This window comes from Felis catus, chromosome D2 (assembly GCF_018350175.1).
Source record: "Felis catus isolate Fca126 chromosome D2, F.catus_Fca126_mat1.0, whole genome shotgun sequence".
Lineage (NCBI taxonomy): Eukaryota > Metazoa > Chordata > Mammalia > Carnivora > Felidae > Felis > Felis catus.
Genome location: NC_058378.1, coordinates 870950 through 888517, shown reverse-complemented (window position 1 = coordinate 888517; position 17568 = coordinate 870950).

The following is a 17568-nucleotide window of genomic DNA, read 5'->3' as shown; positions in this document are numbered from 1 at the left end:
GCTAATAACTTAGTTTTGCATGCCATGTAAAGCCCTCCCTATGTTCTTTTATTTATTTATTTACTTTTTCTTAAATATGAAATTTATTGTCAAATTGGTTTCCATACAACACCCAGTGCTCATCCCAACAGGTGCCCTCCTCAATACCCATCACCCACCCTCTCCTCCCTCCCACCCCCCATCAACCCTCAGTTTGCTCTCAGTTTTTAAGAGTCTCTTATGTTTTGGCTCCCTCCCTCTCTACTCTTTCTTTCTCTTTCTTTCTTTCTTTCTTTCTTTCTTTCTTTCTTTCTTTCTTTCTTTCTTTCTTTCTTTCTCTCTCTCTCTCTCTCTCTCTCTCTCTCTCTCTCTCTCTTTCTCTCTTTCTCTCTTTCTTTCTTCCTTCCTTCCTTCCTTCCTTCCTTCCTTCCTTCCTTCCTTCCTTCCTTCCTTTTTTGTTTCGTTCCCCTCCCCCATGGTCTTCTGTTAAGTTTCTCAGGATCCACATTAAGAGTGAAAACATATGGTATGTGTCTTTCTCTGTATGACATATTTCACTTAGCATAACACTCTCCAGTTCCATCCACGTTGCCACAAAAGGCCATATTTCATTCTTTCTCATTTATTTAAACTCTCATGTAGCTCATAGACAGGGGAACCGCCATCGGAGTCGTGGACTGGTGCAAAGTCCTACTTGGCTGAATGTGGGCCCCCATGATGATAAAGATTCTTGTTATGTCTCTACTATGTTCATTATTTTTACTCTTGTATTTTAACAGACTTTTCCTCTCAATATTTCAGCATATAGAGCCCATACTTGGAGATTTCTATATATGGAAGATATTTCTTTTATAGATTCTAAGATCAAAGTATACTTGCAGAAGTACAATCTGAGTAAATGTGACTAATTATCAGCACTTCAAAAATCCAATGGTTTTCAGATATCCTTGCAAACAGCTTTTTGACATATTAACTATTAATGCCATAGTTTCAGTAATAATAAAAGTGGTAGATCTTCTGGTAAATTTTTTATACTACATGTAATATAGTAATGGGTCTCTCATCTATGCCTTTAAATCCAGTAGAATTTACTTAATTTTTACACAGAAATTAGTACAGTTCAAACCCAAACTAATAAAGTATAAAGTTTTAAAATATAAAATCATATACCAAAATTGTTCATTGGTACTAAGATTATTATTATCTATCTCTTTTAGTGGTGGTTGTTACTTTTGTTTTTCTGTTGAACTGCAATTGATTGATTGATTGATTGATTGATTTTCTGTGTCTCCCTCTCTTTCTGCCCCTCCCCTCCTCTCTCTCTCTCTCTCTCTCTCTCTCTCTCTCTTTCTAAAAATAAATAAACATTTAAAAATAATTTGCCAGTAGCGACCTCAGGGGGTGCACGGAGAGACAACAGTCCCTTCCCTCCAGTGATGTGGGAAGAGGGTATATTGTCCTCCTTACTCCCAAGAAAAGAAGATCCTGCAGGCACCAGCCATATCAGCAGGGCTGAATGGTGCCACCTTAGAACTGAGTCCCCATGGTGCCGGATACGTTAAGACATTGGCTTTTGAATCCTTGCCAAGTGCCTAGGAGGCACTTACACCAAACCCCACTGGTCCGTGCCTGGTAACTGCTTATCTAGGGAGTGAGATTGACAGTGACCCAACCAGAACCAGCTTGCCTCTCTTCCAGACCAGCACAGCTCCCCATCCCAGGCACCAACAGACAACTGTCCTATGGTTTTTCATGTCACTCTTTTTTTAAAATTATTATTTTTTCTCTTTCCTTCTTTCTTCTCTTTTCCTTTCTACCCTCCTCTTTTTTTTCTTTTTCTTTCTTCCCTTTGGAATCAGACTCATAGTTTCTGACTTGATTTTTGATCAATTCTTATTATTAAGTATAAATATCTATTTCTTTTTTCTTTCTCTGTTTTGGTTGTTTAATCAGGCATTTGTATTCTATTCTTTTTACACCTTTTCTGTATCTCATTCTTCTTTATTTCTCTCTCTCTTTGTCTGTCTCTGTCTCTGTCTCTCTCTCTGTCTCCCTCTCTCTCTGGACTAAGCCTTGTAGTTTCTTTTATTCTTGGTCAGGTCTTTTTTTTCTTCTTTTTTTTATGTTCCTTTCATTTCTCTCTTTGTATAGGATAAAGTTTTCCCTCTCCACCTTTTTTCCATTTTTCTAGGGTTAATACAAAGAACAAATCAAAGCACACCTGGTGGAAGGTCCAAACAATCCACTACTATGAGCAGTGGGATAAAGCAGCCAAATACAGAAAACAGAGTGCACACAACACATTCCAAAAAAAAAAAACCTCTTGAAGGGTCAGGCCCTGGACAATGGATGACCTGTTTTTAATATAGTAGTTCTTGCAGGTACAGGACACATAAGCTGTTAAAACATGTAAAAGACAGAAAACTAGCCAAAATGATGAAACAGAAGAATTCTCCTCCAAAGAAGTTCCACGAAGAAATGACAGCCAGAGAATTGCTCAAAACAGATATAAACAATATATCTGAACAAGAATTTAGAATAACAGTCATAAGACTAATATCTGGGACTGAAAAAAAGCATAAGTCAGCAGAGAATCTATTGCTGCAGGATCAAAGACCTAAGAGATAGTCATGATGAGTTAAGAAATGTTGTAAATGAGATGCAAAATAAATTAGATACAGTAACAGCAAGGTTGGGAGAAGCAGAGGAGAGAATAGGTGAAATAGAAGATAAAATTATGGAAAATGATGAAGCTGGGGAAAAGAGGGAATGGAGATTAATAGACCATGAGGGGAGAATTAGAGACCTAAGTGAGTCAATAAAATAAAATATCTGTATCTTAGGAGTTCCAGAAGAAAAAGAGAGAGGGGAAGGGGCAGAAGGTTTATTTGAACAAATTATAACTGATAATTTACTTAATCTGGGGAAGGAAACAGACATCCAAGTCCAGGAGGCACAGAGAACTCCCTTCAAAATCAACAAAAACAGGTCAACACCACAACATATCATAGTGAAACTCAAAATACAATGATAGAGGATTCAGAAAGCAGCTAGAGACAAATGAGCCTTAACCTACAAGGGTAGATACATAAGGGTAGTAGCAGACTTGTCCACTGAAACTTGGCAGGCCAAAGGGAGTGGCAGGAAGTATTCAATATTCTGGATAAGAAAAATATATAGCCAAGAATCTTTATCCATCAGGACTGTCATTCAGAATAGAAGGAGAGAGGAAGGCTTTCCCAGATAAAAACTAAAGCAGTTCATGACCAATAAACCAGCCCTGCAGGAGATCCTAATGGGGAGTCTGTGAGTGGAAGGCAACAAAGACCACAAAGGACCAGAGACATCACCACAAGTACAAAACCTATAGATAGCACAATGACATTAAATCCATATCTTTCAATAATCACTCTGAATGTACATGGACTAAATGCCCCAATCAAAAGACATAAGGTATGAGAATGGATAAAAAATGAAGATCTATGTACATGTTGCCTACGAGAGACTCATTTTAGACCTGAGGACACCTGCAGATTGAAAGTGAGGGGATGGAGAACCATCTATCATGCTGCTGGAAGTCAAAAGAAAGCTGGAATAGCCATACTGATATCAGACAAACTAGATTTTAAAACAAAGACTGTAACAAGAGATGAATAAGGGCATTATATCATAATTAGTAGTCTATCCATCAAGAAAAGCTAACGATTGTAAATGTTTACACCCCCAGCCTAAGAGAGTTTATGTCCCAATGTAAGCAGAGTTAACACCTATTCTTCTCAAGCTGTTCTAAAAAAAAGAAACAGAAGGAAAGATTCAGACTCATTCTATGAAGCCAGCATTACCTTGATTCCTAAACCAGACAGAGACCCCGCTAAAAAGGAGAATTACAGGCCAATATCCCTGATGAACATGGATGCAAAAATTCTCAACAAGACAGTAGCAAACCGAATTCAACAGTATATTAAGTGAATTATTCACCATGAGCAAGTGGGATTCATTCCTGGGCTACAGGGCTCCTTCAACATTTGCAAATCAATCACCATGATAGTCCACATTAATAAAAGAAAAGAACCACATGATCCTCTCAATAGAAGCAGAAAAAGCATCTGACAAAATACATCATCCTTTCTTGATAAAAACCCTCAAGAAAATCAGGATAGAAGGAACAGACCTTAACATCATAAAAGCCATATATGAAAGGCCCAGAGGTAATATCATCCTCAATGGGGAAAAACTGAGAGCTTTCCCCTGAGATCAGGAACATGACAGGGATGTCCAATCTTACCACTGTTGTTTAAGAGAGTGTTGGAAGCCCTAGCCTCAGCAATCAGACAACAAAATTAAATAAAAGGCATCCAAATTGGCAAAGTAGAAGTCAAATTTTCATTTTTATCGGATGACAGAATACTCTACATGGAAAACTCAAAAGACTCCACCAAAAAACTGCTAGAACGGTTCCACGAATTTAGCAAAGTCACAGGATATAAACTCAATATATAGAAATTGCTTCCATTTCTATACACTAATAATGAAGCAACATAAAGAGATATCAAGGAATGGATTCCATTTACACTTGCACCAAGAACCATAAATACCTAGGAATAAACCTAACCAAAGAGGTAAAAGATCCTAATGTTGAAAACTATAGAAAGCTCATGAAAGAAACTGAACAAGACACAAAGAAATGGAAAAACATTCCATATTCATAGATTGGAAGAACAAATATTATTAAAATGTCTATACTACCCAAAGTAATCTACACATTCAATGCAATACCTATCAAAACAACACCAGCATTCTTCACAGAGCTAGAACAATCCTAAAATTTGTATGGAACCACAAAAGACCCCAACTGCCAAAGTAATGTTGAAAAAGAAAACCAAAGTGGGAGACATCACAATCTCAGACTTTAGCCTGTACTATAAAGCTGTAATCATCAAGACAGTATGCAACTGGCACAAAACAGACACATAGACCAGTAGGAATAGAATAAAGAACCCAGAAATGGATCCATTAATGTATGGCCACCTAATCTTCAACAAAGTAGGAAAGAGTACCCAGTGGAAAAATAGTCTCTTCAGCAAATGGTAGTGGGAGAACTGGACAGCAACATGCAGAAGAATCAAAATGGACCACTTTCTTACATCACACACAAAAATAAATTCAAAATGGATGAAAGACCCAAATGTGACAACAGAAAACCATCAAAATCCTACAGGAGAAAACAGGCAGCAACCTCTTTGACCTCAGCCACAGCAACTTCTTACAAGACATGTCTTCAAAGGCAAGGGAAATAAAAGCAAAACCGAACTATTGGGACCTCATCAAGACAAAAACCTTCTGCACAGCAAAGGAAACAATCACCCAAACTGAAAGGCAACTGATGGAATGGAGGAAGATATTTGCAAATGACGTATCTGTTAAAGTATCCAAAATCTGTAAAGAAATTACCAAGCCCCACACCCAAAAAACAAATAATCTAGTGAAGAAATGTGCAGAAGACATGAATAGACACTTCTCCAAAGAAGACATCCAGATGGCAAACAGACACATGAAAATATGCTCAACATCATTCATCATCAGGGAAATACAAATCAAAACCACACTGAGTGGTCAGAGTGGCTAACATTAACAACTCAGGAAACAACAGATATTGGTGAAGATGTGGAGAAACAGGAACCCTCTTGCACTGTTGGTGGAAACACAAACTGGTGCAGCCACTCTGGAAAACAGTGTGGAGGTTCCTCATAAAATTAAAAATAGACTTACCCTACCACCCAGCAATAGCACTACTAGGAATTTATACAAAGGATACAGGAGTGCTGATTTGAAGGTGCATATGTACCCCCATGTTTAAAGCAGCGCTATGATCAACAGCCCAACTTTTTCCATCAACTAATGAGTGGATAAAGGAGATGTGGTGTGTGTATACACACACACACACACACACACTATATATATATATATATAACATATATATATAATATATATATATAATATATATATATATATATATAATATATATATATATATATATATATAATGTATGAAACGTGGATAGGCAGAGTATAACACTAATCACCCTGTGGAAATAAATGTAGAACAATCAATACTACTTCAAAATTAAAGGACCCTTCAGTTACTTTTCAAAACACCATTAAGTAATGATATGTCAAACACTTAAACCTTACTTATTCTCTTTTACTATGAACACTACTTTTGAGGACTCAGTTAGATTTTTCATAACAATGTTATCAGAATAGAGAAGATGTTGAGTGCCGGGGTCATGACTGCTCAAATTAATAATTCTTTTATATTTTGTGAAAACAAAAAAGCATCAGAACTCATATGTTCATACCATTATGAATATCAAGGTGTTTATAAAAACTAAAAACAAATGAACAAAATTTGATATATTTAATTAATTCAAGTATATATGTTGCTAGTAGAAGACTATATATATCTTAAGCTTACTATCTTTGATATTTATATTAAATTAATCCCAACGATAACATATACAATTTGTTATTTTTGTACAAAAATATTTACCTGTGCAATGTGAAGAAGAAAGACAGAGCAGTGTAAATTACTGGAAATGAATAGTTTTTAAAAATAAAATAATAAACGGATATTCTTCCATTAAGTACTTTTGATATGAAAATTGTCTTCACTTGTGTGTGTGCATGCATGTGTGCATGTATGATTCCATAAGGAGCCATAATTGTTCTATGACCTAAATATTTTTCGCATGGTTTATTTAATAATTTCTAGTAGAAATACATTTTCCTAAATCGTTTCTTTGAATGATAAACATGTATCATAAGGAGCATAGAAGTAAGTATATCACTTATTTGTATTTTTGAAAACAAATTTTTTCTGGACCTTGCTGTATATGAAAAGTAAAGTAACATAATTGATTCCTTTTCTAATATTTAGTTAAATTTGAAAAAGCTGATTTGTATTTCATATTTATAAGTTTTTGTAGGGAGGTGATTTGGTCTTGCTTGATTGGTCAAAAAAAAGTGGTCTTAGAAGTAAGAAGAAAAAGTCACTCAGTAAAATAAGGACTGAGTATAGATTTTTTGGAAATAATATAGCTTTATAAGATGTATTTTTAAAATATCTGTTGGGGCGCCTGGGTGGCTCAGTCGGTTAAGCGTCCGACTTTGGCTCAGGTCATGATCTCGAGGTCAGTGGGTTCGAGCCCTGCGTCAGGCTCTGTGCTGACAGCTTGGAGCCTGTTTCAGATTCTGTGTCTCTCTCTCTCTCTGACCCTCCCCTGTTCATGCTCTGTCTCTCTCCGTCTCAAAAATAAATAAACATTAAAAAAATAAAATAAAATATCTGTTTTAACTTGCCGTAAGTAGAATAAATAGCCAGAGTATTAGATTTTTCCTTATCTACACAGCAACTCTACAGAGACGGTCATCAACTGTCTTTAAACATAGCAGCATCTCATTTACAAGGCACTTGTCTCAATTTACGGTCCAGAGACCATGTGCATCACCCCAAATCTGGCAAATCAGGATCTCTGGGTTTGGGACACCAAAGTGTATATATTTACAAGTCCTTTATCCCGCCCCAGTTATTCTTATGCTAAAGGATGAGAAAAAGGAGAAGAGAACCCAGCACTTGGCAGAGTTCATCCTTTATCTCCCTTATCTTGAATACTTTTATTTTTACACATATTATCCCTACCTTATTAAAGCCTAGATATGCCTATACAGCACTATAGCCAGAGGTTCAGAAAATCTAAGATTCTGTGATTTGTAAAAAGACATGTAAATATTCAAAATTCTACAAATAATCTATGACAGAAAGTATTTCCTACGTGATCGATACTTAGAGGAATTTTCAGAGTGCAGGCATGTGAATGAAGGACCAGATTAGCTCTTCCCCACCGCCTAGAATCATGCATTCCCAATGATGATAAAATCTACAAATGTCCTTTTTTAAAATGCTGAATACATGATAATGTGATTTTTGTTCTTGTTAGAAAATCAATATTGAATATAATTTCCCAGAAAATTAAGAAACGCAAAGCACTGAAATAAATTCTAAAATGCTAAAAACAAAGTCTCAGCCATTGTCATCCTCTGAGAACACAGACAGTGCATTCAGAAATGGCACTCACTGAGGAGGCATCTAGGCAATATATTGCAAAATGACAGCTGAATAAAAGTGTCTACTAGAGAAGCCAAATGTAATATTAAGTTTCTTGATGATGTATGCATATTCACGTAGTTTTTTTTTTCTTAATGGTAATAATTCTTGGATAAGAGTAACTAGAAAAAGTAGCCTAAACATTGTAGGAATTTGTACTTCTTGGTCTCACTGAGGCATATCCCTACGTGTATCAGATGCATTTTATTAAGAACATATAATTAAGAAGGCTTAATGTTTAGCTACCTGAAAAAGAGATTTGGAAAGACTTTGTTGTTGCTCTATAGAATTTACAATAATAAAAGAGTAGCAACATTCCAAAATAACAATACACAGCTCTCAAGAGTTTCTTTGCATTATTACAAAGAACTAAGGCACCATATATACAGCTGAATCCAATATATTAGATACAGCTAAGATTTGTTTGATAGAATCATCTTGTCCTTTTAATCAAATATGTTCATCCATGCCAAATATAATGTGAAAGTGTGTTTTCTGGACCTTCCTACCTTTACAAGCAAGTGATGTTTTATTCTTTGCTCTTTTAATTAATTCAGCTCTGATTTTAGTTCCATCGGCAATTAAACACCTGTACTACATAAATTTGTGCTGATACATTGTGAAAATTTTCAGATAAGCTACACAACTCCCATTAAAGTTAATAGTTCTACATGCTGGTTACCCACGTGGTAGGGTAAAACTTGCCCCATGGTGCTCAATAACTCTTAAAATTCCCCACTTCTTACTTTTGTCATCAAATGCTAATAATGAGATTGTGCCACCTGCTAGCATCCCATACTTACATAAAGAGGGTAGAAAGGGAAAGAAAATACAACTAGGTATCTTTTCTTATATAGGGATTTTAACCATGCTATAGTTTTTAATATATAGGTAGCAATTATAAAGCCTTCTATTGATGCTGAATTAACGCACAGAAATGAGTATTAATGTCAGATAATTATTACATATTTCTAAGCAACATGAAATTCAGTCTGATTCAACTTTTAGGCCAGATTCTTCATGACAAAGTGAAAAACACTAATCAAAGTCGCAAGGAAATGCTGGTATCTTTATCAGACACAGAGCCAAAATTGGCCACGTGGCTTATCAAGCTCTGTTCTCATTTTATAGACTTAACTCATTCTTACTTTTTTTTTTTTTTTTGGATAAAGAACTTTTTTTCTTGAACATTTGGAAAAAATATACTTTTTTGTTGTTTTCAATTGTATTACTTTGAAGTAATTTAGATGAGTAAATAATTTGAAATAGCACAATTTTACATCAAGTATCCTTACTATTCTCACCTATAGCTACTATTCTTTTCACACTTCCTCACCTATTCATGACATATTCCATATGAAGGTGATCACTCTGGGGGCAGTCCCTCCTGTGTCTATCATCAGAACTACTCCCTGCCCCACAAGAAGGTTGGAACACATATGTCCTCAGGCTCTGTCTTCAGCAAAGGATCTAGACCCTCACTTCCTGATACACAGCTCTCAGACTCCTATGATGCCTGATGCCTGAAAGAACCCCTAAAGAAATGTGAACGTGGTAGCCTTTAACATAGCATGAATCCATCTATAAAAGTACTATAGGTCAGTGGTTCTCAATGGGGGCAATTTCACACCCCAGAGGAGAATTGGCAAGGTCTGGAGACATCTCTGCATGGCATAACTGAGGAGTCATAGTTTTGCACATCATAACCCACTGGCAGTAGACAGGCAGAAGCCAGGGATGCTGCTAAATACCTATAATGCGTGGGACAGCTCCCTGTGGCAAAGAATTATCTGATGTAAAACGTCACTAGTGTCAAGGTTGAGAAACTTTGTTGAAGACATAAAATGCTTATTTCTAAAACTATCCAGAGCAGAACACAGAATATGTGCATAGTGCATAAGGTTAGTTTAGGCTAATAAATGACTAAATTTACTCAAACTAAATATAGGAAATAGCCTTAAAGACAAAATATTTACTTCAATTTTTACAAAGACATTTATTTATTTTTAACTTCTGTTACATTCGTGTCTTGCTCACCTGACTCTAAGCTTCATGAGGATAGGGATGAAGTAGACATAGAATCTGTTTTAGTAAGTATCATATACCAGTGCCCAGGGCTAGTGGAGCACCTCCACGTCAACTAACTCAGAGCACTCTTGTGACAGCTTTAAATTTTCTAGGCTCTCAGTAGGCTTTCGCTAAATGTGAGCCCTTATTATAATCGCTATTTGCTAATCTATTCTTAGGAAAAAGACATGGGAAAAAAAGATTGCCACCTAGAAGATATTTGATTCCTTTCAGAACATAATGAGTATTAAGTGATCTACATATGAAGAGGCTATCTGAAGGCTGGTGGGGGTGGGGGTGAGGGGGACAGGAATGATTGCCAATACTATGAAAGTGAATATGGTAACCTTTGTTTATATATTTAAATTTACTATCTTAGGAAATGGATTACTATAATACTAGTATTTTCATTTATATATATACCCATACGTGTCGGGTTTTTATATAAATAACTTAACAATAACAAACAGAACAAGAAAATACCAGGATTATAGAGAAAGTACATTTCTAGAAAACTTCACTGAAATATCAATGATTAAAATTGTGTGTTCTAATTTAAAATGTTCATATCTGTAAATGAGATGAATTATGAAGATAGTATGAATCAGTAGATGATATGAATTATGATATGAATTAGTAAATGATATTTACTAATATTAGTATATTGTCATACTACATTATATAATATATGTACATATCACATATCAGATGCTACATATAACACTACATATTTGACTACATGATTACATATATTATATAATATACATTAAATACATCATCATTTTTACATATAGAAGACAATGGAAAATAGAAAAAGATGAAATCCTTTGTAAAAAATAAAAAGAATATTAACTACTCATATAATCATTTTGAATATCTCAGAAAAAGCCCAATAATAACTTGGAAATCAGAAAAAAATAATGATTATACAAACGTGCAGGAGAAAAGAAGTTAAATATGTTGCAGTCATGTAATCCTAGAGATAAGAAAATTGCATTATGTTTTGAAAATCAAAGGCAATTCCTTATGGAAATAAACAAGAATTTTTAATCTCAAAATTTGAAAAGTTGAGAGACATAGTGACTTTTAGGTTGAGCCAATGAATGAGTGAGGAAATAGCAAAATACATGTTATTAAAATATTTTAAGGAGGATGCATTTGATAAGAGTTATACCTTTGTCTGAAGCTTAAAATTATAGACTATGAGAAAACAAACACTGTTCTCTGATTGCATACGTGAGTCTTACGTCTTCTCTTCTTTACCATCAAATTGCAGCATAAGAAAGACATTTCCTGACAAGATAAGCTAAATATCAGAGTTCAGCAGCAACTTACTTTCTGAAATTTTTGTGTCTAAAGAAAGCAGAATTCCACTATGTAAGGAAAGTTGATATGGATATAGTCATCACAGAAGAAATAAATAGGTAGCTTTGACTAACAGAAAGCTGTATCTCTGCCAAATTCAGGTTGTGCACTGTGTAAATCTTCCTGGATGTAGGCCCTCTTGAGAAAAACTGCAGTTTTGACATCTGAGTCAATGCAACCACTGGCTTGAGTAAGATAAGCTTCCACCACCTAACAAGCAGGTCGGAACCAAACTAAGCTAACATCTTACAGAGACTCAAATTCTCTCTACCGTTTCTTAGGATAAGAAACCAAGACGACATAGCCAGGAATAGATAAAAACATGACAACCTAATAAGAAAACAAGGGTTAATTTAAAAGTCAATGTAAAAAATATGTGGCACCTGGGTGGTTCAGTCTGTTAAGCAATGGACTTTGGCTCAGCTCATGATCTCCTAGTTCATGAGTTCAAGCCCCACATTGGGCTTTGTGCCGACACTGTGGAACCTGGTTGGGATTCTCTGTCTCCCTCTCTCTCTGGCCCTCCCCACTTGTGCTCTCTATCTCTCAAAAATACATAAACATTTTTAAAAAATAGACCAACAGGTCATTCAGAGTATAAAATTATCAGACACCCACTATGAAATAAATTATGTACACGTTAAAGAAAGTATTTTAAAAAATGATTGGCAACTATAAAACATAAACCATACTTATTCTACATCTGAATATGCAAAAACTAAAATTAAGAACTCAATGTGTCTTAATTCAATTAAATACAACTGAAAAGGAAATAGGCAAATTAGAAAACAAGAAGAAGAAAATGCACGTAGGTGCATCATAAAGAAAATAAAGGAATTGCAAATTACATAAAAGGGTATAAGACCAATATGGGACATGTCAAAAAAAAATTAATACTGGTGCAATTGGAGTATGTAAAAATGAGGAGAAGTGGAGCAGAAAATTTTTAAGAGAAACTGTATAAAGGGCAACATCCCACAGTTTGCTACAGATTTCGGTCCCAGAAGAATATATTGGAAAACTCACAGCAACATTGATAAAAGCTAAAGAAAAGGAGAAGATATGTTGGTATTTATTAAATGGTAAGCAAATTGTCTGGATATAATTTTTCTTTCTGTACTCTAACACGGTGCACAGAGGTGGAGAAAGACAGGAGGGATAATTATTTGTTCATTTTCAATTCTAAAGACGTTGCAGATTGTTTTTTATCAAATATTGACATAAAATCTCTTCTTTGACACCTTAATTTATTTGTGACTATAAAGAAATAACGGTACTAACTTCATTCTCACGGGATGTATGTTCTTTAATTGTCTTTATTTGACTGTTTGCTTGTTTGTTTATAATCCAACCTTTATTCCCATTTTAGTTTATTTACAAGAATTACAATTACAAAAATTGATTGCTTAGAGCATCCTTCAATTTATCGTTTTCTCTTCATTTAATGTATTTACTCAGTGTTATTGTTTAATAGATAAGTTTGTAATAAGCTTTAATCTTACTGCTATTTTCCTTGAAATTCTATTTTAGTATATGCACTGCCAAAGTGAACCCTGAATTATATTTTTAAATTGTTCTACTGTAATATAGGTCAACTCCAAATCAATCTCCTTCTACTTTAAACTCTTTCATTAAATGTGGATGTGAATATTTCACCCAGCTAGCTCTAGTATCAGAATTTATGTGATCTGGGATAAATTGTCTACATTGGGAGAGCTTACCTCATGGTGATCTTTAAAAAAATACATCCAGGGATGCCTGGGTGGCTCAGTTGGTTAAGTGTCCGACTTCAGCTCAGGTCATGAACTCACAGGTCATGGGTTCCAGCCCCCTGTGGAGCTCTGTGCTGACAGCTCAGAGCCTGGAGCCTGCTTTGGATTCTGTGTCTCCCTCTCTGCTCCTCCCCCGCTCATGCTGTCTCTGTCTCTCAAAAATAAGTAAACATTAAAAAAATAATAAAAGAAGACATCCAATTATTCTAATCTACTATTAATTATTTCTCCCTAATCTCTCAATGAACTTTCTTTCCTTATGTTACTACTGTCATCTGATACAGTTTAGATAATTATGGAGACAATATTCCTGTGAATTTGGAGGGAGAAAATAAGCAATTTTTTAAAAATGTCATTAAGTTGAGTGAGTCACTTGGGTCAGAGTTAGAAAATTACTGCCTTGGGTTGCACTGAACAGTGTCCTTGTGATCTAAAAGAGTTAATGCAATTTTCTTACTTAAAATTTAATTAAAGCTGGGATTTATCACTTTGAGAATCTTTGAGGCAAATTTTCAGTTGTTAATAAATACTCTTAGTCTCTCTTCTGCTTAAGTAATTCACACAAAAGTGATATATTTAGATGCTGACTGGCTATTTTCTTTATTTCTATCTAGGTGACTTCTGACCCTGAATAATTAGTGTCAGAGTGCATGTTAGAGTGCACATGAAAGAACAAAAATTTGGCAGGAGGATGTAGTAATAATGTAGATAAATTTCAAACCTAAAGTAGGCCAACTGTAATCTCCTCTGTGCTCAAATGTCACTGTATTTCCTGCCCCACTTCTTCAGATATAAGCAATGTTTATTTAGAATCAAATGTCCACTACATAAATGATCCATGCATTGTTGATACTAAATGTTCCTGTCTTCTGTTATCCATTACATTTTAGCTCTATCTCTTATGACTGTGATCACTTTATCTCATATATTTCATCTTCCATAATCTTGCACACATCACTTAACCCACCAAAATGACAGACTCCTATGTCTTTAGATTCTCTACAAAAATCTATAACTTTGATTTTATATTAATGATGCCATAGAAAAAGATGGAATTTTGTAAAGCCAGAATTAACTGATTATCTAATACTGATAAATAATACTACAAAGAAAGGAGAGTAATGAACTTCTTAAATACAGACACAATTCTGAATGTTAGAAAATAAAAAATTAAGGGTATATGTATATAAATAATTTATGACCAAATTTGTTTTCCTCTAGCATGCAAAATTAAGCAAATTTATCAACATAAACATTTATTCCAAAAATAATTGAATACAATATATTACTATCATAATATATAGCAGAAATGGTAAAGATTTGCTGTTTTTACCAGTAAAATTCAAAGTGAAATAATTTCACATAATAAAATTGCTTTATCAAAAATAGCAAATATTGTACTAGATATTGACATTACAAAATAATTTCAATTCAAATCAAGAATTAGATGCAATGCTTAAATTATAATTCAGTATTGACACAGAGGTCATACAAAATTATATTCAAAGAACTCAAGGACTGTAATACATAAAGATCTTGAAGGATTTTATCATGTTATAAAAATAATATTTTCTATGTCCAAAGTACTTGACAACTTTATATTAAAAATTCTTAAATTTGACCCAAACCTAATATTTTCCCTTGAAATTTTTTTTAACGTTTACTTCTAAGAGACAGAGAGAGAGAGAAAGAGAGAGAGAGACAGAGTGCGAGGGAGAGGGGCAGAGAGAGAGAGACACACAGAATCTGAAGCAGGCTCCAGCTCTGAGCTGTCAGCACAGAGCCTGCTGCAGGGCTCAAACCCATGAACCGCGAGATCGTGACCTAAGTCAGAAGCTTAACTGACTGAGCCACCAGGCGCCCCAATATTTTCCCTTTTAAAATGGCCTCTGCTCAAGGAATTTGGCATAAAAAGGATATATTGACTAAATATAATAATATCACTGTCATGCATTGATAATGGTTATAAATTTTTTTTGTTAAATCTAGCAGACTCCCAGATATGGAGTTTTAAAACCCCAAATTATAAAAATTCTTATAAAAATATGTCCTTTTTATATTAAAAACATCTTGGGCACAAATAAAATATTACAGTGACTTTTTAGGAGTACTGTGAGACACCTTTAAGAAACCATTACTAACTATGCATTATTTTACATTATGGGCTCATTACAGATGTCCTCAGGCAATGGTATCTCCCAAGACAAACTGCGTATGGTTAGAAAAAGGAAAGACATCAAACTTTAGAAAATTTATGAACACATGGAAAAGTCTCCATTTATACATGCCATTCACAGAAAACCATGTGCCTCTTTCGCTGTAAGTTTAAAAAATCAACTTCTACATCTGATCATAGAATTAATTCATGATCCATACAGAAAACTTGAGAAATACCAAAATGTAAAGCAAATTAATAGTTCACAAATGCAACAAAAAGTGACAACTATGAATGATAATTTATTTTTTCAATATTTTTCTTACACTAAATATATGTATACTTATATACATATGGAGTACACAAATATATACATTAATGAAAATTTTTAACTTCTTATCAATTCTCCTATCATTTATATGAAATGTATATACTCATCAACTATTACTACAGATAAGTCCCTACATATTTACATTTTTAACTCTATATTTTATATTATGAATATTATATCTATGAATATTATATCTATGAATATTATATCTATATTTATTAAAAGTTATGATTTTCTTATACATTAAAATTATTCAAACATTTTAATGCCTACCTAATACCATTATCAATTTTGAATTGCTTTTCTCTTTTCTAAAAATTTTATATTATGAATATTATATCTATGAATATTATATCTATGAATATTATATCTATATTTATTAAAAGTTATGATTTTCTTATACATTAAAATTATTCAAACATTTTAATGCCTACCTAATACCATTATCAATTTTGAATTGCTTTTCTCCTCTTTTCTAAAAATTAAAATTCTTTTATCAACATTTTCCTTATTGCAGTGACTAGAAACTTTCAGACAACTATTTTGATGGTGTGTCTCTTATGGCTTATTAGGAACTTGATGATGAGTTGTAGTAAAATAAAGAATTTCATATCATGTTAGGTATTATTCTATTATTCCTAATGAAATTTTAACACTACTACTAGTTTCTAAGGGATGTACTTACTGTATCATTTATTAGCACATTTTATACTTGGTCTGTTCAAATATTTATATTTTAATAAGTAATCTATTCAACCAACTATTGCTATGCAAGAGGGATAATTCTGTTAAATTGTGCTGGAATACTATCTATTCTAATCGATTGTAGATCCAATTTGACAGAATTTGTGAAACATGTAAATTTTGTAGTTAGAAGTGTGATTGGTTTAAATAAGTGTTTTCCTAAGTTTATTGACCATAAAATATGAACTATGGCATTTAAAAAGTGTATGCTTATGCAGTGACTTTGGAAAATTCTACAATAAAATTTCGCAAAACTAAAAGGCAGCCTATGGAATGGGAGAAGATAGTTACAAATGACATATCAGATACAGGGCTAGTATCCAAATCAATAAAGAAATTATCAAACTCAACACCCAAAAATAAAATATCCAGTTAAGAAATGGGCAGAAGACATGAATAGACCGTTTTCCAAAGAAGACATACAGATGGCTAACAGACAAATGAAAAGATGCTCTACATCACTCACCATCGGGGAAATACAAATCAAAACCACAATGAGATACCACCTCACACTTGTCAGAATGGCTAAAATTAACAACACAAGAAACAACAGATGTTGGCAAGAGTGTGGATAAAGGGAAACCCTCTTGCACTGTTGATGGGAGTGAAAACTGGTACATTCTGGAGAATAGTATGGAGGTTCTTCAAAAAAGTTAAAAATAGAACTACCCTATGAACCAGACATCACAGTACTGGGTATTTACCCAAAGGATACAAGCATAATGATTCGAAGGGGCACATGCACCCCAATGTTTTTAATCCTTATTTATTTATTTTGAGAGACAGAATGAGAGCAGAAGAGCGGCAGAGAGAGAGAGAGGGAGAGAGAGAAAACCAAGGAGACTCCATGCTGTCAGCACAGAGCCCAACGTGGGGCTCCATCCCATGAACTGTGAGATCATGACCTGTGCCAAATCAAGAGTCAGATGCTTAACCTACTCAGCCATGCAGGTGCCCCTACCCCAATGTTTATAGCAGCATTATAAACAATA